Here is a 24,425-nt window from a genome sequence, read left to right as displayed (position 1 = left end):
TGGGCCCAGAAAGCCCCTCTTCTCAGGCAGGGGGCTGTACCAGTGGAAGTTTCCATGCAGTGGCTGATGAGGAGAAAAGGGAAAGAAGGCACAGGGAGTGTGTGGGGAGAGTGGGCAGAGGGGCCGCTGGAGCATATCATGGGGTGGGGGTGGGGCAGGTCAGAGAGGAAAGCCCAGCTGGTGGGGAGATGGTGTCCTGCTACAGGGGCTTTTAGACTTGTAGAATTAGGTAATTTCTTGCCACTCCAAGTATGGGCTGTGGGCTGGTAGCAACAGCATCTCCAGGGAGCTTGTTTGAAATGCAGAAGCCTAGGCCCTAAGTCAGTCTTATGGATTCATAATCTTTACCTGGACAAGATCTCCAGGTGATTCGTATGCACCTGAAAGTTTAGGAAGTGCTGACTAAGCACTCTCATTTTAATACTTTTGCAGTCCCTTGGTCAAGCATTAAATTATTAATGACTTATAAAGCAGATTAGTAAGTTGTTCAAACCATGCTGGTTTGCAGCCCCCCCCCCCCCCCCCCCGTTTTAGGGAAGAAAAGACGGAATAACAACAATAATTTGAGTTTAGCCAGGACTGCAGTTAGTGGGAATTTTAATGCAATTTTGGCCATAACACACCATTGCCAGGGTGAACTCAGAGTGGTGCTTTCCAGCTCGAGCAGGCATCAGAATCACCAGAGGGCTTGTTAAAACACTGTTGGATCCCACCCCAGAGTTGCCGATTTAGTAGATTTTGGGATAGGGTCTGAGAATTTGTATTTCTTTTTTTTTTTAATTAAAAAAATCTTTCTTTCTTTCTTTCTTTCTTTCTTTCTTTCTTTCTTTCTTTCTTTCTTTCTTTCTTTCTTTCTTTCGAGAGGCAGGGAGGGGCAGAGAGAGAGGGAGAGAGAGAATCCTAAGGGTGGAGCCCTGCTCGCAGTTAGAACTCACAAACTGTGAGATGACCTGGGCTGAAACCAAGACTCAGGAGCTTAACCAACTGAGCCACCCAGGCGCCCCAAGAATTTGTGTTTCTAACAAGTTCCCGGGTGATGCTACTGCTGGTCTGGTGACTTCACTTTGACAGGTGTAATTCTGATTGTGGCAATCACGTGGCACTTGTCTGTGTGATCCCTGCCCCATGAAGTCTGTGTTCTGTCTCTCACCCATACCTCCTTACAACTGATTCTCATAGTATTGTCCACAATCCACCCATACCTACAGATTCCCAGAGTCCACTCTCTTGATCGTCTGAGTCAGAATCCCTAGTAGTGGGACACAGGACGATTCATAAGCATCCCAGGGCAACTCTTAGACGCACATGTGTGCTCCTTCCTAAAGGATTACATTCTTAGTAGCTAGGGTGTGTTTTGCCCTTTTCTTGACCCTTTGTCACTTTGCTTGGGCCACTGCTGCACTGGGAGTGCCCTCCCACATCTACTCACAGGATTCTCCTGTTCTTCCAGGTCTTCCTCAGAAGCTACATCCTCCTTGAGACTTCCTTGATTCCCCCCAGCTGCATGTGATCCCTAGACTGTGCTTTTCTTTTAAAATAAGTTCTTTAAAATGAGATGTCAGTCCTTATATTTCAATCAATTCTAAGAAGCCCTTTCATCCCTCCCCAAGCCCTCTCCTCTTTTCTGAGTTGAATTTATAATATACGGCAACATGTGGCTTATTGTGAGGTGTAGGTCAGTGGACGTTGCCATGAGAAACAAGAAAAAGAATAAGAAAAGCTTATGACTTCTCAAAGTTTTAAGTGTTAAAAAGTCAATCGTATGTTACACAAAATAACATCGCCCCTAATGCTGTTAAGTATGTGATCATAGCCCCTGTTGATCATAGGCTCTTGAATGGCTGAGACTGTCTTATATTCATCGTATTGGTCCCTCATGTACCTGGCTGATAGTAAGTGTTCAATAAATATTAGTCGAATGATATAAATGTGATTTATTTTTCTGTGGGTGAAGTTGACACCACTCCTTTTCTGGAGTCATTTATTGCGTGTGGAAATACATACCCTGCTCTGGATACTGATGAGAAGGCAAATAGAAGAGATTCAACCAGGAAAATGATGATCTTCATTCAGGCTTTAAATGCACAAGGCTCCCCAGGAACCACCGAGAGCCCACCTGTTTCTGCAGAATCCTGGATGTATGTGGGACTCAGGATGGGGAGTGGGCAGGAGATGGGCTTTGGGAAATGGCTGCCTGCCTGGACTCTCTGTTAGAAGGGTATGGGGAAATCCTAAAGTCCTCTAGCCCAGAGACCCTAGGTCTCTAGTATCTCTATATCCCAGGCACTTAGAGTAGAAAGCAGGCTGGGTGTCAGTGCTTGTTGAATGAATGAATGAATGAATGAATGAATGAATGAAATCCTGACTTTGAGTCCCCATCCAGGTATCAAATCTTGACCTCTTTATGTCTCATTTGGTTCATTTTTAAAGGTAGGGATGTTACTTATGTACTCCAAATTATCGCAAGGAATTTTTGAGAGCCTAAGATGAATTAATTAATCTGAGAGCACTTTTTCTTTTCTTTTTTTCAAAATTAAAGTTTATTTTTTCATTAAAAATTTTTTAATGCTTTATTTTTGAGAGAGACAGAGCATGAGTGGGGGAGGGCAGAGAGAGAGGGAGACACAGACTCTGAAGCAGGTTCCAGGCTCTGAGCTCTCAGCACAGAGCCCGACGTGACATTTGAGGGGCTCAAACTGACCTGTGTCGAAGTCAGACACTTACCAACTGAGCCACTCAGGTGCCCTGTTTTTTCATTTTTGAGAGAGAGAGCATGAGCAGGGAAGGGGCAGAGAAAGAGGGAGATACAGAATCTGAAGCAGGCTCCGTACTGACAGCAGTGGGGCTTGAACCCACGAACTGCAAGATCATGACCTGCGCTGAAGTCAGACCCTCAATCGACTGAGCCACCCAGGTTCCCCTGAGAGCACTTTTTAAAGTGTTAAATATGCATTATTACTTAGATCATAAGAGAACTTTTTCTGTGTTTATTACAAACAGCTCTTCTTGGTTCTGAAAGCCTATTTTATACATTTCTCAATTAGGGGACTCTTAGTTCTCTTGGTTGGCTCATTCTCTGATTTGCTCTGTATGCACAGCAAAGGAAGTGTAGGTTTTGAAAGTTTCTGAATCACCATGGTGTATCACGGGATCTTCCCACTAATACTTGTTTCTCTGACAGCTGTATTTTATATGTTGTATTGCAGCTTTCATTGAAGAAACTCTGGGCTTCTAAGAATGATTTGTTGTGGCATTTCCTTTTGAGACAGAAGCTTTGAAATAGGATAAATGCATAGGAGAGATATCTAGGTACAGTAGGGATGAGAGGAAGTCAGTGTTTGGACTTGGATCTCCTGAGTTCAGGTCCTGACTCTGCCCTTCATTTGCAATATGTGTGATCTTGGGCATTTTTTTTTCTTTTGTAAGATTTTATTAGGGAGAATTTCAAATATACACAAAAATGTAGAAAGTAGTATAGTGAACCCCCCCCCCCCCCATTTACCCATCACTCAGCTTCAGTGGCTGTTAACTTATGGCCAATTTGTTTCAATGGTAACAGCGTCTACTCTTCCCCCCAATATAATTTTTAATAGAATGCAAGATGTCATGTTCTTTCATTCATAGATATTTCAATATGAATCTCTAAAAAGATAAGGACCCTTTGTTAATTTTTATGATTTTTTTTTCTTTTTCAAAGATTTTATGAAAAGTCCTTATAGAGCAATATCCAGACTCCAGATCCAGCTGCCAAGGAGACCCTGTTATGCTGTGGGTACTGGGTGTGGCGTGGCAGGTGCTCTGACTTCCCACCCTTCTGTTTTGATGGGGGTGGTGGGAAGTACCCTGTCTTTGGGGTCCACAGTGCTCACCTGATCAGGCAGGGGCTTCTTAGCACCATTCTTGCCACTTGGGTTCCAGGGAAGCATGATCTTCACTTTCATGCCCAGCACACTCTGTCTGAGCAGTTCACGGGTCCCCTCTGTGAATCATCAGGCCACCCACAAACTTCATGGATTTAGCCCTCTGTCCTCAGAGTTTCCCAGACTCCATGACTTTGCAGCCTTTGGCCCCACTCTCCATGATGACCCATAGCACACCCTAGCAGGCCCTCCACACAGGAAGGCCTCCTAGGAGTGTGTAACCCAGAGACTCTGCCTGGGCAATAGCACACAGACCTTCTGTGGCCACCTTTTCAGCATGAAGCCCTACACTGCCCTCAGGGGAGCCAAATCTCTTCTGAACCACAGCAGTCAATTCCCGGGTCTGCTGGCCCATCTCACCAAGGACATTCTATGTCCTGGTGGCCGGGATAATGATTTCTGTCCTGGTTGGTGTAATTCAGACCTCAACTCCAGAGTAGCCATCTTGAGTCAGTTCCCAAGTGAGAAGCTCATTCAGTTCAGCTTTGAAGATGCCATCAGTGACACACTGCCTCTTCGTTGGAGATTTGCACCACCATCTTGCCACTGTGTGCCACCAAAAGGAAAGCAGATAAGGGCCTTTTAAAAACAGAACTAAAATGTCATTATCATGTCTGAACAAATCAATAATTCTTAATATCAATAGAATCCAATGTCATAAATTTTCTTTTTCTTTTTACACTTTGTTTGAAATAGGATCCAAACAAGCTCCACATCTGATATTTATAAAAGTGTCTTTTATGTATCTTTTAATTTATGGGTTCTCTCTCACTTCTCTCTATCATATAAAAGTGCAAGGGGAAAAAACCAGGTTGTTTTCTTATGGAATTTATCAGTTTGGATTATGCTGATCGTATCTTTGTGGCATATTTCCTATAAATTAGAGGCATGGCCAGACTTAGGTTAGGGTTTTGGTTTTGGATATTGGACATTGGACATGTTATTTGCTCTTTCTGACCTCTGTGAAATGGATTACAAACATATCTTATAGCTGTTATGAAATTAAAAAAGAGAATATCCAGGGAAGGATCACACCATATAAAGAGTAGTTGTCATTATGACTGGATTATACATTTTGTTAGCATTTGTGGGGCTGAGCCTAGGAAAGATACGTTCCTCCCACACTGGTCAGGCTAAATATTTCAGCAGGTGCCATGTCAGGAGGCTGAGCATCAGGTGGTCTAGAGGTCATGCTCTACTATATTAGGTTTGATAGGAGTCAAACTAGTTAAATTCTCTGAGCTTTCCTCATTTCCTCAAATGTAGCTCATAACATATATCCTCAAAGTTCTGAGAAACAGAGATGATGTATGTAAAGAGACTTGAACATGGTACTCATCATGGGGTTGATGATTTTTGTTCTTGTTTCTTTTGATACCTGAGTTCTCATGTGGGACTTGGGGGCACTTAGGTTGAGAAGGGATTCTGGGTATGGCTGAGTCAGTGCCATGGGCTGGGGGTGTCACTAAAATTCTCTCTTTCCTCTTTTAAACATATTTGGGGTTAAAATAGCCTGCAGTATAATCAAAAGAAAGAAATAAAAGTAAACCCTTTGAGTGCTGAGCACAATTACATTTATTGGTGTGCAGCTCTTGGGATGTGAATGGAAATATCTAGTTTTTTCCATTATGACCAGGAGAAAGGCTGGGATTCTATTTTACACTGCATCAAATATGATATGGGTGCAGAAGCCCAGCAAACACCACCTTAGAGTGCACCAGGACTGAGATGTAGAGACTCTTTTGTGATGTGCCTCCCCTTTTTAAATGTTTATTTATTTTTGAGAGAGAGAGAGCATGAGTAGGAGAGGGCAGAGAGAGGAGAGGGTGACAAAGAATCGGAGGCCGGCTCCGGGCTCCAAGCTGTCAGCACAGAACCTGATACAGGGCTCGAACCCACAAACTGTGAGATCATGACCTGAGCCGAAGTTGGACCCTTAATCGACTGAACCACCCAGGCGCCCCTGTGATGTGCCCCCTTTTGATGCACCAAGAAGGGCAAAACATCCCATCAGGAGGATTCTTACTCAAAATGCACAATCTGACTCTATCATGAGAAAACATCAGACAAACCCAAATCGAGGGACATTTTGTAAAATACTTGACCAGTTCTCTTGGCAGATGTCAAGGCTGTGAAAGACAAAGACAGAGAGGAACTGTCACAGGTGGGCAGATGCTAGCAAAGACTTGAGAACTAAATCCAATGTGGGATCCAGGATTGGATCCTGCATGAGAAAAAGAACATCAGAGGCAAAGCTGGCAGCATTCAAATAAGGTCTGTCAAGTAGTTAATAGTAATTTATCAGAGTTATTTTCCTGATTTTGGCAGTTGTATTATGGTTATGTAAGATGTTAACATTGGAAGAAGCTGGCTGAAGGGTACTGAACTCTGTACTGTTTTTGTAATTTTCTGTAAGTCTAAAATTACCTCAAACATTAAACACACGATACTGGGATGCATGGCAGCTTTTGCAAAATGTACTGTTTTATAGGAAGTGGAGGGTGCTTCATTTTTGCACATTAACTTGAGAGCTAGAAACACCAACTTACTCTTGAGCTAAAGCAGGCAGGTTGCATCTTGACTGGTGAAGTTCCTCACTGTAGATTGACAGGGAGTCATGTCAACTCTTTGAGATTCCCCAGAGACCATCCTAGTGCACAGGTGGTTGGGCACCTGGGTTGACAGTGTTTTGGTTGCATCATCTTTCATATCTGGTTGATCTGGCAGATCTGACTGGTTAATAATGACAGTTCCCTCCTTAGATTGGATGCCCGTTATATGCTAGAAACTTGAGTGCTAAGTGCTTATCATCATTAATCCTCATAACATCCTTGAAAGGCAGTTGATAGTTCCCCCATTTTATGATACATCTCACAGAGATTCATTTGCCCAATATCACTAAGCTGGAGTGGAAATCTGACTCCAAAGCTCAGACTCTGACAGCTGTGCCATTTTGTTCTCCCTCTTACTCCCTCTTAATGGGTGCCCTCCTGGCCAGTCTAATGCCTGTGTTCCCCTGTGGGCCTCCAGACCTGGCCCCTCCCTTATCATTTATCTATCTATTGCTGGTTAGAAAGAGGTACTGGTATTTTTCTATCCTCCATTATCTATCTAATCGTAGAGTAGAATTGTATGTAGACTCTTTGGGGGCTGTTAATAGGTTTCTATGGTCAGATATCTTCGGGGGAACTTAGGGATAAATAAATTAAATAGCTCTCCACCTTTACCCAGGCAACTGAATACAGTTGGAAAAAACCACACAACCGGGCTTACTAGTCTCATCAGTTTGCTACCATTAACCTTGAGTGGGCTGTTCAAGCTGCCCAACACTGCTTCCCTATTGCCTTAGTCTAGTTGCCCACCCACTCTCTGGGAGAACTGCTTCACACCTTCTCCCCACTCCTAACGTCCCCACATCTCCTAAGAAAAAACTAGCCCAAGAGAATTTCTGCAAGCCTCCACTGCTTCCTCGACCAAGCTGCCCGTATCCTGCCTCCTCTCCTGTTAAGGATGAGGCATCTTTGATTCTTGTGCATGAGACTGAGGACCTCCTGCCAGCAATTCTGCCTCCGGTCCCCTCTCTCCAGTTGCAGATGGGCATGTCCTCTATCTTCCGTTTTAGAAGAGCCCCCACCTTGACCACACATCCCCCTTCAGCTGCTGCTCTGTGCCTCTGTTCCCCTTTTCTGCAAACCTCCTTGGAAGAGTTTTCTTACCGACTGTCTCCAATTCCTTTCTTCCCATTATTGCTCTTTTTAAAAATTGAGGTGAAATTCACTTAACATAAAACCATTTTAATATGTTAAGATGTACAAGTCAGTAGCATTTAGTACATTCACATTGCTGTGTAACTACTGCCTTCATCTGGTTCCAAAGCCTTTTCCTCATCCCCAAAGTACCCCCCCTTACTTGTTACACAGTCATCCTCTATTCTCCCCTCCCGCTAGCCTCTGGCAACCACCAATCTATTTTCTGTCTCTACAGATTTACTTCTTTTATATACTTTATAAAATGGAGTCATACAAAATGTTGACCTCATTTCATTTACATGATGTTTTCAGCGTTCATCCATGTTGTGGCATGCATCAGAATTCTATTACCTTTTATTGTGTAGTAGTATCCCATTGTATGTATATGGCACATTTTGTTTATCTGCTCATTAATTGATGGACATTTGGGTTGTTTTTACCTTTTGGCTATTGTGAGTAGTGCTGCTATGCACATCCATGTACAAGTATTTGTTTGAGTATCTGTTTTCTGTGCTTTTGGGCATATCCCTAGGAGTGGAATTTCTGGGTCACATGGTAATTCTACGTCTCACTTTTTGAGTAGCCACTGAAGTATTTGGTGGTTTGGGCCAAGTGGCTGGACCATCTTACATTACAATGCACAGGTGTTTCAGTTGCCTTACCTCCTCATCCATATTTGATACTTCCTGCTCCCCTCCCCCCCCCCCCCCCCGCCGCCCCCACATAGCCACCCTAGTAGATATGAAGCAGTATCTCATTATGGTTTTGATTCCCATTTCCCTAATGGCTAATGAACATCTTTTCATGTGCTTGTTGGCCATTTCTGTATCTTTGGAGAAATGTCTATTCAAGTCCTTTGCCCTTTTTTTCATTGGGTTATTTGTCGTTGTTGTGGAGTTTCCCATTCTAACTTGAATCCACTTTAATCAGCTTTGCTTTAGTCCTTATCATCCCACAGAGTGACTCTTATCAAGGTTGCCAAAGGCTTCCCTCTTTGTCAAACCCAGCGGTCCATTCTCAGGCCTCATTTTCTTGTCCTTACAGCAACATTTAAGGGGGGGTCGATCACTCCTTCCTTCCTGATGTGCTTTCTTCACTTGGCTTCCCAGATAACAACCATTCTTTCTTAGTTCTTCTCAGTGTTCTTTGCTGGTTCCTTCTCATCTTCATTACCTCCGGCCGTAAACTTCCTCTTGCCTCAGCTTTCACACCTCCTGTCTTTTTATCTCCACTTCCCTGGATGACCCCATCCTTCCAGTTGTTCAGGCCATCAATCTCGGAGCTGTCCTTGACCTCTCTTTTACCTCCTCCCCCTGGCTCTACCTCCACCTGGTTCTCCCTCCACAACATATCCAGACTCTGATCATGTCTCACAACCTCCACTGCAGTCACTCTGTTCTAAACCACCATCATTTGTTAGCTGGAATTTTGAAGTACCCTACAAATTGGCCTCCTAGTTTCTCTCCCTCCCTCTGCCATGATCTAGACTGTGTGAAACACAGCAGCCAGAGAGATCCTGTTAAATTGTGAGTCAGATCTCACATTACAGCTCTGCTCTGAAGCCTCCAGTTGCATCTCGTTTTACTTCAAGTTTGAGCCAAAATCTCTGTAGGATTTAGCCTTGGCTTCCTCTTCCATCTTGTTTCCTATCACTCTCCACCTTGCTCATACCACTTCAGCCACTGCTGGCATCTTTGCCGTGCCAGAGTCCTGCCAAACACACTCCTGCCTCAGGGCCTTTGCACATATTGCTTTATCTGCCTGGAATGCTCTTCCTCCTGAAAGCCACAGGGCTTTCTCCCTTCCTATTTCTGTCCAAATGTCTTTCGCCAGTGAAGTCTCTGCTGATCATCTTATATAAAATAGCAACATCATCTTCCCTCTTCTGATCTCCCTTCCTCTGCTTTATTTTTTCCCTTAGTACTTATATATTGCTTGGTTTCCCCTGTTGGAATATCAACCCCGCAAAAACAGGGATTTTGTTTGTTTGTTTGGTTGTTTGTTTACTGCTTTAGTCCCATTGTTTACAACTATGCCTGACATAAAAACATGGATACTTGGGGCTTTTCCTATTTTGTAATATGTAAATGTCCATTATAAATCTCTAAAGATATTTTTGCAATATTCCTTTACCTCTTTTTTTTTTTAAACCCATAGGGCCTGTTTTTCACAAAATATTTTTGGGAAGTGCTGGAATAGGCTTTCATTTGTATTTTATTTGTCAATCATATTTGGGGTGATGGGGGTGGTGAATGTTATGTAACCTGAGTCTTTTCCCCTTGACTAATAAAGCATTTCAGCATGCAGGAAAAATGTACATCCAAAAGGCCTGACCTTATCCTGAGGGTATGCTTGGATAACTCATTTAGGTAAGATCTGGCCAATGATTTTTTCTTTGGTTTTAAAAAGTGGTGTTACATTTGAGTATTTCTGCATAGTTTCATGTTTATAAGCCAAGTGTGGTGTAACTTAGAAGTGGTTTCTCCTAGAGCTGTTGAAACAGTTCAAGCCTGCCCTTTCTCTGCTTTTGTCTGAATGCCCCAGATGACCTCCACTGGGCCCTTTGGGATGTCAGCATCCTGTAGGTTTGCTTAGGCGGCCTCTGTCCTGTTCTAGGACCAGGCTTACCTTGACCCTGTCAGAAGCAGCTCTGAGAAGGCAGCGGCTCTGTTTTGTTTGCCATTGTAGACCCAAACACTTGCACCATGCTGCGCACATAAGAGGTGGCCAATTAATATTTGTTGGATGAACCTTTGAAGTAGCACCGGGGAAAGCTCCTTCACAACCTCATGGTGACTTGTAATTAGGGTTCAGCTTCAATGAATTTTCTTTGAAAACATGTTTGAATATGTCCTGAATGGAAATCAAAGCACTTTCCCTCCTATTTCCATGATCTTAGCTTACGAACAATAATATGGGTATTCTTGGAAAGAGTCTGCAGTTAGTCTGAATAGTTTGTGGTTAAATAAATTTCAAAAAAGAGATCCCATTTGGGCTTTTCATTTGAAAGCCACCATAATGTATGATAAAGTAGCTTGTGTGATCGGCATTCTCAGAAGAAAGTTGTTCTGATGAACTGTCCGTGTCATCTTTTGATTTTGAAAAGATGGAAGGAATGATGGTCAGCCTACAATGTAAATGGTGGTTTGATATTTTATTTCCTAGAAGTGGTCAAAAGAAGGGCAATGTTATTTCTGGAAATTGGGGAAAAGCCTAAGACTTGTGTATTTCAGCCTGCTTTCTTCAGCACAGAATGTTGTTCCCTTTCCTTTTGGCTTTTCCAGGGTGCTCTCTGATTTGCCCGGCAAGAAGAATTGTGTTATATCTGGCTAATTAACTCTGAGTGCTAATGTCTGAGGAGTAGCGTCTTGACTTGCTCTAATTAAGTTCAGCAGATTCAAAGGCCACCTGAATAGGGATAGGACAGACATTTGCTTTGGAAAGAGGTAGTAAAACCCCTTTAGGTGAGGAAGCAAATGGGGATGTAATTTAGATCCTGGCATCAGGGTTTTTTTTTTTTGTTTGTTTGTTTTTTTTTGTAGTTTTTTTATAGATGTCACCATAGTTACAGTGTCTCTGTAAATCACAAACATACTCCAGAAAGGAAAATGAAGAGACTCGTGGTTGCAGGTGAAGTGACCTAAATTTTTATAGTTCTGTAGTTTTTTTAAAAATTGTTTTGCTTCTACACATTTTATGGTTCTTTTAATTAGACTCATAGGACTGGGATGTTAAATGTCTAGTGGTCAATTATAATATTTATTGAGGTCGTGTGATGTGCTGGGTTTTGTCCGAAGAGTGTTGTCTAATTTAATTCTAAGTAATTCTGAGGTCTTGTAGTCTGGGCTCTCCAGAGGCAAGCAGGACCAATAGGATGCATATGTATATATATGTACCTATACCTATATTGATATCTAGAGATTATTATTATTGTTATTATTTTATTTTAGAGGAAGAGAGCATGAGCTGGGGAGAGGGGCAGAGGAAGAGAGAATCTTAAGCAGGCTCCAGGCTCAACACAGAGCCCGACACAGAACTTGATCCCACGACCCTGGGATCATGAACTGAACTGAAATCAAGAGTCAGACGCTTAACTGACTTAGCCACCCAGGCGCTTGCATATCTAGAGATTTATTATAAGGAAGTGGCTCATATGCTTATGGAGACTGAAAAGTCCAAGATCTGCAGTCGGCAAGCTGGAGACACAGGAGAGCTAATGGTTTTAGGTCCAATCCAAGTCTGAGTTTGAAGGCAAGAGACTAGTGTCCCAGATCGGATACAGTCAGGCAGAGAGAGTGAATTCCTTCTTACTGAGCCTTTTATTTTATTCAAGCCTTCAGCAGAGAGGGTGAGGCCCACCCACCTTGGGGAGGGCAATCTGCTTTATTCTGTCTAGTGAGTCAAATGGTAGTCTCATCCAGGACCACACTCACAAGAACATCCAGAATAATGTTTAGTCAGATATCTGGGCACTCTGTGGTCCAGTCAAGTTGACACATAAAATTAAATGTCACAGGTAGGTACTGTTGTTATCCTCTGTAGAGATGAGGACACGGATGTAGAGAATGGTTGGGTAATTGTCTAGCGTTACAACTGGTAATCATGGAGACAGAACAAAAATGCAGGCAATCTGGCTCCCCCCAAATCCTCACTCTTAATTGGTACAGCAAACCACCTTGCAGAGGAGGCGCCTGAGATGGGGGAGGAAGGGTGGGAGAGAAGGGAAGCAGAGGGGTCCAGTGTCATGCCTCAGCCACCCAGTTAGAGGCAGAGCTGGGATTTGAACCCCGTCTCCTGACACTTGGCCCAGCCCCCTGGAGTCCTTCAGCTCCAGCATGAGGTATCCTCTGCATAATGGACATTTCGCTTACGAAAGGAAAAAAGTTAACTTCCAGTTCTACACTTGAATTGTTGACTTAAGCACTCTGGGCAGTAATTCTAGCTGTCTCACCTTATCAGCATTATAATTTGTGACCATAGTATTTCAGTCCTAGAAGATTCTCAGATGAGTTGGGCTGTATGGATGAGTATGGTAATTTTTAAAATAACTCTACCTTCCATTTCTAAAGCACTTCAGACTTTTTAGAGCACTCTCATATATACACATTATTTAAAAAATGGATTAGCTTGACAAAGTGGATTTACTCTTGGGTGATGGTCTTCTGTGGGTATGAATGGAAAAAAGGCTTTTACCTCCTCTTAGCCAAGATTAAAAAGGAATAAATGAGTTAAGAGAAGATGATGGAAGACAAAAGGGTGTTTATTCAAGCAGCATGATCACTGGGATGCAGCTCTGAAGGAGACTGAAGAGCCCTGGACCGGGACGTGAGGGGTCATAGCAACTGCTGTCATTGAAACCAGACAGTGCTGGGTTTGAATCGTGACCCTGCTACTTCCCAAAGAGACACATCGTGTCACCTCTGAACCTTTCCTGCTTTGTAAAACAGGACTGTGTACCTCACAGGAGGGTTGTAAGGATGAGAAGTGCTTGTCGGTGCATGCCACATAATAAGCCCTTGATAGATAACTTACAGCCCCCCTCCCCCACCTCCGATAGTCAGGCCTGCATTTGCCAGCCTTGAGCCGCTTGTTGTAAAGACCTTCACCCTGCCTGGCTCTTTCCCACCTTACTCCTGTACCTGTAGTGACCAGATCTGACTGGATTACAGCACACCTGTCCCCTACCTTCGCTGTATATGCCCAAACTGGATAAAGTGGCCTCTGGCCTGGTTCCTACTTTGCCTTGTGGATTCCTTGTCTGAACCCAGCCTGCCTGGCTGGCCCATTACCACCTGCTTACCCCTTTTCAGCCCTGTGCTGTCCCTGCTTTCCCATCTTTGGCTAACTGTTGATGTCAAACTGTGTACATCTTTTTTCCTTTTTTAATGGTTTTTTTGGGGGGAGGGGGCAGAGATTTGGTTCACATGGATCATTTTCCCCCCAATTTTTTCTTTAAATTCTAGTTAGTTAACATATAGTGTAATATTGGTTTCAGGAGTAGAATTCAGTGATTTATCACTTATGTACAACACCCAGCGCCCATCACAAGTGCCCTCCTTAATGCCCATTACCCGTTTACTCATCCCCTGCCCACCTCCCTCCATCAATCTGTGGTTTGTTCTCTACAGGTAAGAATCTCTTATGGTTTGCTTCCCTCTCTTTTTTTTAGTTCCCCTATGCTCATCTGTTTTGTTTCTTAAATTCCACATATGAGTGAAATCATATGGTATTTGTCTTTCTCTGACTGACTTATTTCACTTAGTATAATACACTCTAATTCCATCCATGTCATTGCAAATGACAAGCTCTCATTCTTTTTTTGGGCTGAGTAATATTCCATTGTGTGTGTGTATGTATATACACACACAATACACACACACACAGACACACAGATACCACATCTTCTTTATCTAAAATGGATCATTTTATCGGGCACCTGGATGGCTCACTCAGTTAAGCATTCGACTTCGGCTCAGGTCATGATCTCACAGCTTGTGAGTTCAAGCCCCATGGAGGCGCTGTGCTGATAGTTCAGAGCCTGCAGCCCGCTTTGGATTCTGTCTCTGTCTCTCTCTGCCCCTCCCCCACTCGTGCACACTTTCTCTCTCTCTCTCTCTCTCTCTCTCTCAAATATAAATAAACATTAAGAAACTAAAAAAAAAATGGGTCATTTTATTAAATTTTTTTAAATTTTACATTTATTTATTTTTGAGAAACAGAGTGAGACAAAGCGTGAGTGGGGGAGGGGCAGAGAGAGAGGGAGACACAGAATCTGAAGCAGGGTCCGGGGTCTGAGCTGTCAGCACAGACCCTGATGCGGGGCTCGAACCCACGAACTGCAAGATCATGACCTGAGCCGAAGTTGGATGCTCAACCGACTGAGCCACCCAGGTGCCCCTAAAATGGGTCATTTTAGCAGGAGCTGCATTATTTCAGCAGAGATAGTATAATTTGAGTCAAATTCCTGTTCATTTCTGGGGGAAAGTCAGTGAAGCTGATGGTTTACTGATTCCATTGGCTTCACTAAACTGGCAACAGTCAAGCTGGCTGCCAGTTTAGGCACAGACTTAGGTCCCATTCCTGGTTCTTATCCCATCTTATCTTGTCTCCTTACCTTATCTGGATTCAGTTCCAGAAACACCGCTCAGAGACCCAGGTGTGTGAACTGCCACTTTTAGAAGGACAGCACTCATCACTTTGCTGTAGCTCCTGAAAGCACCATTTCCGGGGTGAGAAGTGTTCTTCTATTGCCTTTGCCCCTTTCGGCATCCGTGTGATCAAAGTGCAGGGATTTGAAGATGCCTTAAGACGTAACCTTGGGGCTCTTAGAAATGGTGTTCTTATTTTGCATAGGCCCATCAGATCTGTCATATGCTGGTAACTTTGGTCATTTCTGAACATGTTCTGGTCAGTTAGTGATTTAAAAAAATCAAAAAAAGAATCTCCACACAGTCTTTCTCTCCGAACTGGCTACATTTCTGACTCTTCCAGTTTCTTTCCCTACTATCTGAAGTGGACCCTAATCCTGAGAAGGGAAATCTTCGTGACTTAGTTTGCAAATCATCACGTGTCCTTCATTTGTGAAGGAACGAGTCCCAGAGAGAAGGTGGAAATTACTGAACAAAAAAGGGCCTAATAATAATAATAATAATCTCTCACAGTTTGGTGAAATAACCATTCCTTTCAAAATTTGAATTTTGCTCTGCCCTGAAGAGTTTGATTTCATTTGCATGGAGAATTCTCTTATATTGTGGGGTTGTAGAAATTACAGCAGTTATGGCTTGCGTGAAAATGAAAGAACGAGTTATGTCCAACATCTCTTAGTTGAGCAAATTCATGGTTAGTCTCGTCCAGTGTATCCCATCTGTGAGTAATAAGCCCCAGCTAGCCTCCCCTTTCTAGCTAGCGTGGGTGTTTGGATCAGTCTTAAACTCAATAGATGGAGTCAAAGAGGACTTGTCTAACTGTAAGTCTTTACACTTACCTGTTTGAATATTCCTTCGGACATTTCAGATCTTCCTTCTGAATCACTTTCCCTCTTTTCTGAGTCCAGTTGAGCCTTGAACAATATGGATTTGAGCTGGTCAGGCCTGCTTACACATGGGTTTTCTTCAATAAATACAGTACAGTACTGTAAGTGTATTTCCTCTTCCTTATGATCTCCCTAATAACATTTTCTTTAGCTAACTTCATTGTAAGAATCCAGTATGTAATACATATAACATTCAAACTATGGGTTAACCCGACTGTTTCTGTTATTGGTAAGGCTTCTGGCTCTCAGTAGTCAAGTGTTGGGGAAGTCAAAAGTTATACGCAGATTTTTGATGATGTGGAGGGTCAGAATCCCTAAAACTCTCATGTTGTTCAAGGGATAAACTGGACATTCTTTTAAAATTACTTTAGTGAGGATATGTTAGTAATTACCTGTATCCATTTTTGTTGGCCTGAAAATGTTTTGAAAGATAGTTTTGCTTGCTCTGGATTGATAGTTGTTTTCTTTCAACTCTTTGAAGATGTCATTTTGCTTTCATGCTTGATGCTGAGAAGTCAGCTCAGTCTTTGTCAATGATCTGTCTTGTCTCTGACAGTCGTCATTCTCTTCTCCTTGATTTTGGTTTCTTCAGTTTCACTAAGTGTTGAAATTTTTGATGTCTAGATATTGATTACTTTTCATTTATTCTGGCTTGGGATTTACTGTATGTCTTCAATCTGAGGATTCATATCTTCAATTAATTTTAAAAATTGTCAGCCCTGCGGCGCCTGGGTGGCTCAGTCGGTTAAGGGTCCGACTTTGGCTCAGGTCATAATCTCGGAGTCGGTGAGTTTGAGCCCTGCATTGGGCTCTGTGCTGACAGCTCAGAGCTTGGAGCCTGCTTTGGATTCTGTGTCTCCCTCTCTATCTTCCCCTTCCCCCCTCATGCTCTGTCTCTGTCTCTCTCAAAAATAAATAAACACTAAAAAAAAATTTTTTTTTAATTGTCAGCCCTTATTTATTTGAATATTACTTCTACCTCAATCTCCTTATTTTTCTCCTTTCTGGAACTGTACATTTTTTTTTTAATTTTAGAGAGAGATAGAGAAAGAGAGAGCAGAGGTGGGGCAGAGGCAGAGAGAGAGAATCCTAAGCAGGCTTCATGCTCAGCATGGAGCCTGACAGGGGGATTGATCCCATGGACCTAGGATTGTGACCTGAAATGAAATCAAGAGTTGGAAGCTCAACTGACTGAGCCATCCAGACGCCCCTCTCCTTTCCAGAAATCTGATTAGACGTATGTTAAACCTTCTTACTTTGTCCCTCATATAACTTAGCTTTTAAAATGCATCTTAACGGGATGGGTGGTTCAGTCAGTTGAGTGACTGGCTCTTGGTTTGGGCTCAGGTCATGATCTCATGGTTCATGGGTTTGAGCCCTGCGTGGGGCTCTGCGCTGGCAGTGTGGGGCCTTCTTGGGATTCTTTCTCCCTCTCTGCCCCTCCCCTTCTCTCTCTCTCTCAAAATAAATAAATTGAAAACAAGTGAAGAATAAAGTGTTCTAAAAAAATAAAATGCATTTTAACAAGTCTTTCTGTGCTGCATTCTGGGTAATTTCCTCAAATCTATCTTAAGTTTTATACATCCTGTTTTAGGCTGTGTCTAATACGCTACTTACCTGTTTTTTTGGTTTTAATTATTATATTTTCTATTTCAGAAATTCTGTTTGGCTCTTTTTAAAAAATTGCTTACTCAACTGACTTCATCGTGTCTTTAGTCCCCTCTATTATTTCTTTATACATGTTAAACTTAATTATTTTTTATTTTGTGTCTGATCATTGCAATGTCTCCAGTTTGATAGCTGTCACTCATAGTGACTTGCTTACTCTTATTTTTAGTGATTTTTAAATTTTTTAAAAAAATTTTTGTTTTCAACATTTATTTATTTTTGAGAGAAAGAGACAGAGTGTGAGCGGGAGAAGGACACAGAAAGAGGGAGATACGGTATCTGAAGTAGGCTCCAGGCTCTGAGCTGTCAGCACAAAGCCTGATGCGGGGCTCAAACTCACAAGTGGTGAGATCATGACCTGAGCTGAAGTCGAATGCTTAACCAACTGAGCCACCCAGGTGCCCCTAGTGATGTTTTGTCTTTTTATTGTGAGCTCACTCATGTTCTTTGAAACTTTTTCTATGGGAATTGTTAGAGCCCTGTGTTTGAAGAGTCTTTCTCCAGAGGGAAAGGATTTGCATTTGTCCCAGCCATGGGATAATGACAACCAAGGGCTACTTTAATCACATTTTCAGTACTTCTAAGCCAAGATGTCATGTGAATTCTAGCCCTACACCTGTATGAATGTGGGCTTTTGGTTAGGGACTCTCAGGAGATATTTCTTTTTTCTTTTTTTTTTGCCTCACCAAGGCCAGGATAGATAAGTCTCCTTCTAAACAACAGCCTCATTCTCTGAGATTGTTTCCATTTGAACATTGTGGCATTTTGGAAAAAAGTACTTAATCTGGTCTCTCACTATGATCAAGCCCCAGGCTTTGTCCCCAGGTACACATACCAAAACACAGTGTAAGAACCCAGGCTCCTGGGTCAGCTGATGTCCTTGGGGGCAAATGCTAGCTTTGCATTACCCAGTAAAATTACACTTTCTAGTTTATGGCTTCCAACTGTTTCCCTTTATTGCAACCTCAATCATGTTTTAAACTAGATTTTTAAAAAACATATTTTATCTCTTTCTTTAAGTGATCTTCTTAAAAGAGGCTTCTTCACCCACATAGTTGCAGAAACAAAGGTGCTAGGCAGTATTTTAGATGTTTGCAATACAGTGCACTGTGATTGAACAAGACAGTAAGATCCCATCTCTCACAGAGCTTACAGTTCAGTGGGGTAGAGAAAGGAAACAAGTAAATAAATACCTAAGATAATTTCAATGGTGGTGAATACTATCATCTTTTATATTTTTAATTTATTTTTTTAAGTTTATTTATTTTTGAGAGACAGTATAAGCAGAGGAGGGGCAGAGAGAAAGGGAGAGAGAGAATCCCAAGCAAGCTCCATGCTGTCAGCACAGAGCCCGATATGGGGCTTGAACTCATGATCATGGGCTGAGATCTCAGGTGAGATCATGACCTGAGCTGAAATCAAGAGTTGGCACTTAGCTGTCTGACTCAGGTGCCCCAATACTATCATCTTTTAAAATATTCATAGTGACCCATGCAAGGGACTTGATCCTGCAAAAGATCCTGTATCTTTTAATCATTCCACCCCTGTGTTGTAAGATGAATCTACCATTAGTTGAATGAAACCGCCTCATTATTAAGTGATCGGTTAATTCAGTGGTGAGGACGACATGGTAGAAAAGCCCTTGAATTTGGGCTCAGAGTTAGCATCTACATCCACCTAAAGCAGGTGTCCTCACGTGATTTTTTAAGGCATGTGTGAGATTGAAAATGGCTTAGTGACAAGCTGAGAGCAATCATATAAGGCATGCATACAACTCTTCTCTGCAATTAAACTCATTTTAAAGCCATGTTATTTTATTAACAGAGTATTTTGCCTCATTTTTATCAGTGATATAGAAAGGTCAAGGAGTAACAAATAATTAGTTATTTTCAAGTGTTCAAATAAATCCATACCTTTAAAAATTGGAAGCATGGAGAGAAAAGAAAAGCTAAAAATGTTTTCTTTCTTAAAGAAATGATTCATACATCTGATAATAAAATTGATGCAGGAGATTCTGATCATCTAGTGGTCTGTTTAGGAATCCTATGCTACTTGAGAGAAAGCTGTTTTTATAAGAAATGTCTGAAAATATCGAGTCAAGAACCCAGTAAATGAGAATGGTTTGTTGAGCCTCTTTCACCTGATTTAGAAACAGCTCCTGCTAATGAAATATGTCAGGAAATTTTCAGAGGTGTGAACAGTGAATGGGTAAGATGCTGCATTTCTTAAGTACTTGATTTTGCTTGCCACCCCCAATTGACTTGAATTCACTAGTAGTCAGAGAGTCTCACTCTTTTTTGGTACCTTTTGGCAGCCTGGTGAAATTTATGGATTCTTCTCAGAATGGCGGTTTCAACAAAATCCATAGAATTGAAAAGAACGCCAATTACGTTGAACTGCAGCATTATTCACAGACCCTGAAGAGTGTATAAGACCCCCTAGATTATTAACCTCTATGACCTGTTTCAATTACATCTCTATTCTTTTTTAAAAAATTGTTTAATGTTTATTTTTGAGAGAGAGAGAGAGAGAGAGAGAGAGACAGAGCGTGAGTGGGGGAGGGGCAGAGAGAGAGGGAGACACAGAATCCGAAGCAGGCTCCAGGCTCTGAGCTGTCAGCACAGAGCCTGATACGGGGCTTGAACTCACAAACTGCGAGATCATGACCTGAGCTGAAGTCAGGCGCTTAACTGACTGAACCACCCAGGTGTCCTACATCTCTATTCTTGAACAGGAAAAGTAGTTTATGATATGACTGATTTCCTGAATTTCTCAAGAGGAAATAGAATTGGTGTCAGCTATAGATAGGCGCCGTAAGTCAGTGGTCTTATCACATATGTATGCATAATGCACTTCTGCTGTGGAAAAAACATGGTACTTTGGAAAGGAGCTTTCTAAATTCTCAGTTTTGTACCTACGGGGTTTCTAGTAACATATGAACTTAGACAAGATCAGTGCTCCCTGGAGTATTGACCTTATATGTGAAACATGACCTCAGAAAATAAACAAAAAGGAGGGAATATAAACAGAATCAATTTATTTTGGAATGCTGTGATTTATTTACAACTGTCACAATAGAATGGAATACTGGTTATTTATTGTTCTTTTAAATATGAAAGAAAACGTTGAACTGCTTCAAATCATTGGAGACAGTCTAAATTGAACATCCTTAGAGGATTGATTCATTACGTCATATTCCTATAACAAAATCCTATACAGCCATTAACAGGATAGAGATGTATGTGCTCTTCTAGAATGAACTGTAAGATATGTCATTACATGGAAAAGGAAAGGTGTAGAAGAGTGTACCATGTATTCTCACTTATAAAAATGTGTCTATTAATAAAACATGATATTTCTGGAAAAAGGCACCAGTAATTGGTAACAATGATTATTCCTGGGAGGGGAACTTGAGGTCTGGAGGCTGATGAGGAGACTGACTTCTCATTGTATATCTATTTGTACTGCTTGAATGTTTTGCCATATGCACGTATTAGTGGTTCTAACTAATTCATTAAAAAATGAATTGCCCTTGCTTCTAGCAGCTATTGATATTGAAATGAAATGGAAGCATATAAAGAATATGTACTAATTATGCCTGTCAAATAACATATTTCACTAATTAATACACTACTCAGTGCATGAAGAAGAAATTCTCAACACTTAGCCCTGCTCCAAATAAGAGTTCAGGGTGTAGATGGCAAGGCTTACAGTTAGGGATGTTCCCCCACGTCTCCTGAATGTCCTCCTGGGACCTGGTGTCTTCCTTCCATGCACACACACTGCTTTGCAGCTGTCTGTGTTCTCCTCCTCCTACTCTCCTTGGTCTGTGAACTCCTGGAGGAATGTGTCTCACACAGTGCCTGGCACAGAGCAGACCCACGATAAATGATGGAAGAGTGAGTCACTCCTGATCCTGCCAGGAGTGAAGTCTGGAGATACAGAGATAAGTAGTGGGTGCTGAATCCCACAGCAGAGCAGCCTGGGGAGACAGACCCCATGTCTTGGTGGTTCCCAGTTGGGTTGGGGGCAAAGGAAAGGGTGGAGGTGATGAAAGGAAACCAAGGAGGACTATTGTCTGATGAGGGCACCATCCCTTGGTGTCCTTGGTTTTGTCCCCAAACCTCTGTGTTGGGGGTGGTTGCTGGTGGAGGAGACAAAGCCGGCAGAACAGTGGGGGCCGTGGGTGGGAGAGAATCAGAGAGAAATTGGGTAACAGCAGTTGTTCAGTGAAATTTCACAGTGCCTTTCAAGAATGAAATTCAATTTATATTTAGAATTTGATTTGAATCCAGAAGGAACACACAAGCTGGTTAATATCAAGACTCTGTAAGAAATAATTTGTGTCAGTTATTGAAAGGATTTGTAATCAAGCGTGAATGGAATGTCTGGTCACACTCATTCATTTATTCATTCATTCGTTTACTCCATATTTATTGTTGAGGTCTTGTGTGTCCTGTGAGGGATCCACAGATGAATTAGATAGGTCGTCTTCCTAAGTAGCTCATCATCAGAAATTAATTTAGCACAGTGGTTAAGAATGATATGTTGAATTCAGATTCTTGGATTCAAATCCTGGCTCTATTCCTTGTCACCTATGTGACCTTGAGCTAGTTGTTTAATTTCTTTGTGCTTCAACATCTCATTGCTAATATGAGAAAAGTGCCCATGTAAAGTGCCTAGGCAGTGCCAGGCATAATCAGGATTCAATAAATGTCAGTTTTATGGGTTTTTTTTAAAACATTCATTGATCCACTGAACACTTTTGGAGCTCCTGTTCTGTGTTAGGTACTGCTGTAGGCACTAAACAGAGACATAATTCCTATCTTCAAAGAACTCAGCTGTTTGTTGGTGTATTAGTTCTTTCTTCCTTCCTTTGTAACAAATTACCCAGTTCAGTGGCCCAAAACCCTGACAGACATGACTTACGTCTCACAGTTTCTGTGGATCAGGAATTCAGGATCAGCTTGACTGTTTCTGCTTAGGGTGTCTCATGAACTTACAGCCAAAATGTTTGCCAGAATTGCAGTCATCTGAAGGCTTGACTGGGGCTGGAGGATGTATTTATAAGGTGTCTCACTTATATGTTTGGCAAGTTGGTTCTTCTTCACATGGGCACTGCTTGAGTGTCCTCACAATATGGTATCTGGCTTTCCTCAGAGTAAGTGATCTGAGAGCCCAAACCAGAAACTTCAATGCCTTTTATGACCTAGCCTCAGAAACCAAACACCATCACCTCTGCTCTATTCTATCTGTCTCACAGCCCTGATTCAGTATGGGAGGGGACTGTACACAAGCTTGTGTATAGGAGGAGGTGGGATCCTTGGGGACTGTCTTGGAGGCTGGCAAAGACAGCTGGGGAGGAACACATATAATCATGGGGAAAGTGCTGTGATGTAGGTATGCCACAGGGAGCTTCTTGTCAGGAAAGGAGGAGGCAAAGCTTGAGTTCGGTTTTGAAGGAAAAGAACTGAGGAAAGGGAGTGTCCTGGGCAGAAGGCAGTTAAAGGAGAAAGGCACAGAGGCCAGAATAAGCATAACATACCCTGGAAGTTTGAACACATCTGTTGGCTTGCAGTGGAGTCTCTGGTAGGGCAGGGACAAGAATGTGGTGATGATGTCAGTACATGTAACTGATGTGATAGTAGTCATGACAGATTGTGACAGTTGTACTTACACAAATGAAAGAGAATGACGTCACATTCTTTAAGGATTTGCTTTCTGAAATACCTTTGTGGTATTTAAGATATTCATCCCTGCATCCATCCATCTGTCTACCCAACCATCCTCTGACTAAGCAGTATTTATTAATTACATTTGGACTGTATAACAAATAGTCTCTTAAGATGATGCACACTTTCTATTTTGTGGACACACAATTTGAGTATATTTTGCTTTACTTTTTCTTCATAGCACTACTTACTACTTGGCATTATATTGTATTTTATGCTTATCGCTTGTGTTCATCTCCAGAATATAAACCCCAAGAATATAGACTCCAGAAATTTTGCCTGAGTTGACGTCATTGTATCCCCAGTGCCTAGAATAATGCTTGGCACACGTGGGGGCTTAGTAAAGATGTGGTTGAGTAAGAGTGAAGTGAGGTGATAGAAGTGTGCAGAAGATGCTGTGGGAACTTGGGAGGAAATGTCCAGGTCTTTCTGAAGTGGGGAAAGGAGGTGGTTAGAGAGGACTTTGTAGAGTCCTTGCTGTCTGAACTGAGCTGGCCAGGTAGATGAGCTGAGCGTTCAAGACAGAGGAGATCTTGTAAGCAAAGGAATGGAGACGTATGAGAGTATGGCCACAGTTCTAGATGATGCTTGTCTCTCTACGTAGTTTGTGAAACGAAAAGTATAATTGCAAGATAAGAAAAGCATCTTCCAGCAGTTGCCATTATGTAATAATTCAGTTAAAACTCTGCATTAGAGGAAGCATCCTTTGCAGTTATTTCTGAACTTAAAACTTCACTAGTTGATAAGTGTCCTTGTGCTGTGGCTGTATATGAAACACAAAGAGCAGAGTTGTGTGTCCTTCCCATTATTGAGCTTTTTCCTCAATATTGCATGCATTCATCTTTTAAATACAATTCCTTGCTGCAGTGGCAATACATTTTAGTTTTTCCAATAGACTTGACATGAGATGTGTTTGTTGGCATCTCTGTTAACTTGAAGGTGTTTTTATGTCACACGGGTATGAGACAGAGCCATAGTTCAGGTTATTTTATAGTAAAGCAGGTTGCAGGTCTGTGATAAGGGAAGGTTGAATCCCATACTGTATATACTGTACTCTAGGACCAGCTTCAGGTCTTTGTAGATTATTATTTTCCCAGTTCTCTTTTCCAGTGCAGGAATGTTGGCACACCTGAAGGTGCTTTCTTCACCTCTTCACACCTCTGTGTGTCCCTTGTCCCTGAACTTCAGGAAAAAAGAAAAACCTTCATAGATTTGCAGGTAGTGTATTTAGGAAATTCTCCTCAGTGGTGGCCATGTTTACATAATCTGGAACTATTAACACCTTTGAAAAACAGTTTGAAAGAAACAACTTGGCTCCAAGAAT

At 42.0% G+C, this 24,425-nt stretch overlaps 1 protein-coding gene and 1 pseudogene across 2 annotated transcripts in view; one reads left to right on the top strand and one right to left on the bottom strand.

Moving 5' to 3' along the window:
• The window catches only part of KIAA1549L (KIAA1549 like), a 267,579-nt gene that overhangs the window by 44,775 nt on the left and 198,379 nt on the right, over window positions 1-24,425 (top strand). The window lies entirely within an intron of this gene.
• Window positions 3,762-4,255, bottom strand: LOC128776159 (40S ribosomal protein S3-like; annotated as a pseudogene).

Source organism: Panthera pardus, unplaced genomic scaffold, assembly GCF_024362965.1.
Source record: "Panthera pardus isolate Hobbes unplaced genomic scaffold, ASM2436296v1 HiC_scaffold_12, whole genome shotgun sequence".
NCBI lineage: Eukaryota > Metazoa > Chordata > Mammalia > Carnivora > Felidae > Panthera > Panthera pardus.
Note: the sequence above shows the minus strand (reverse complement) of the source record. Positions and strands in the feature narration are given on the sequence as shown.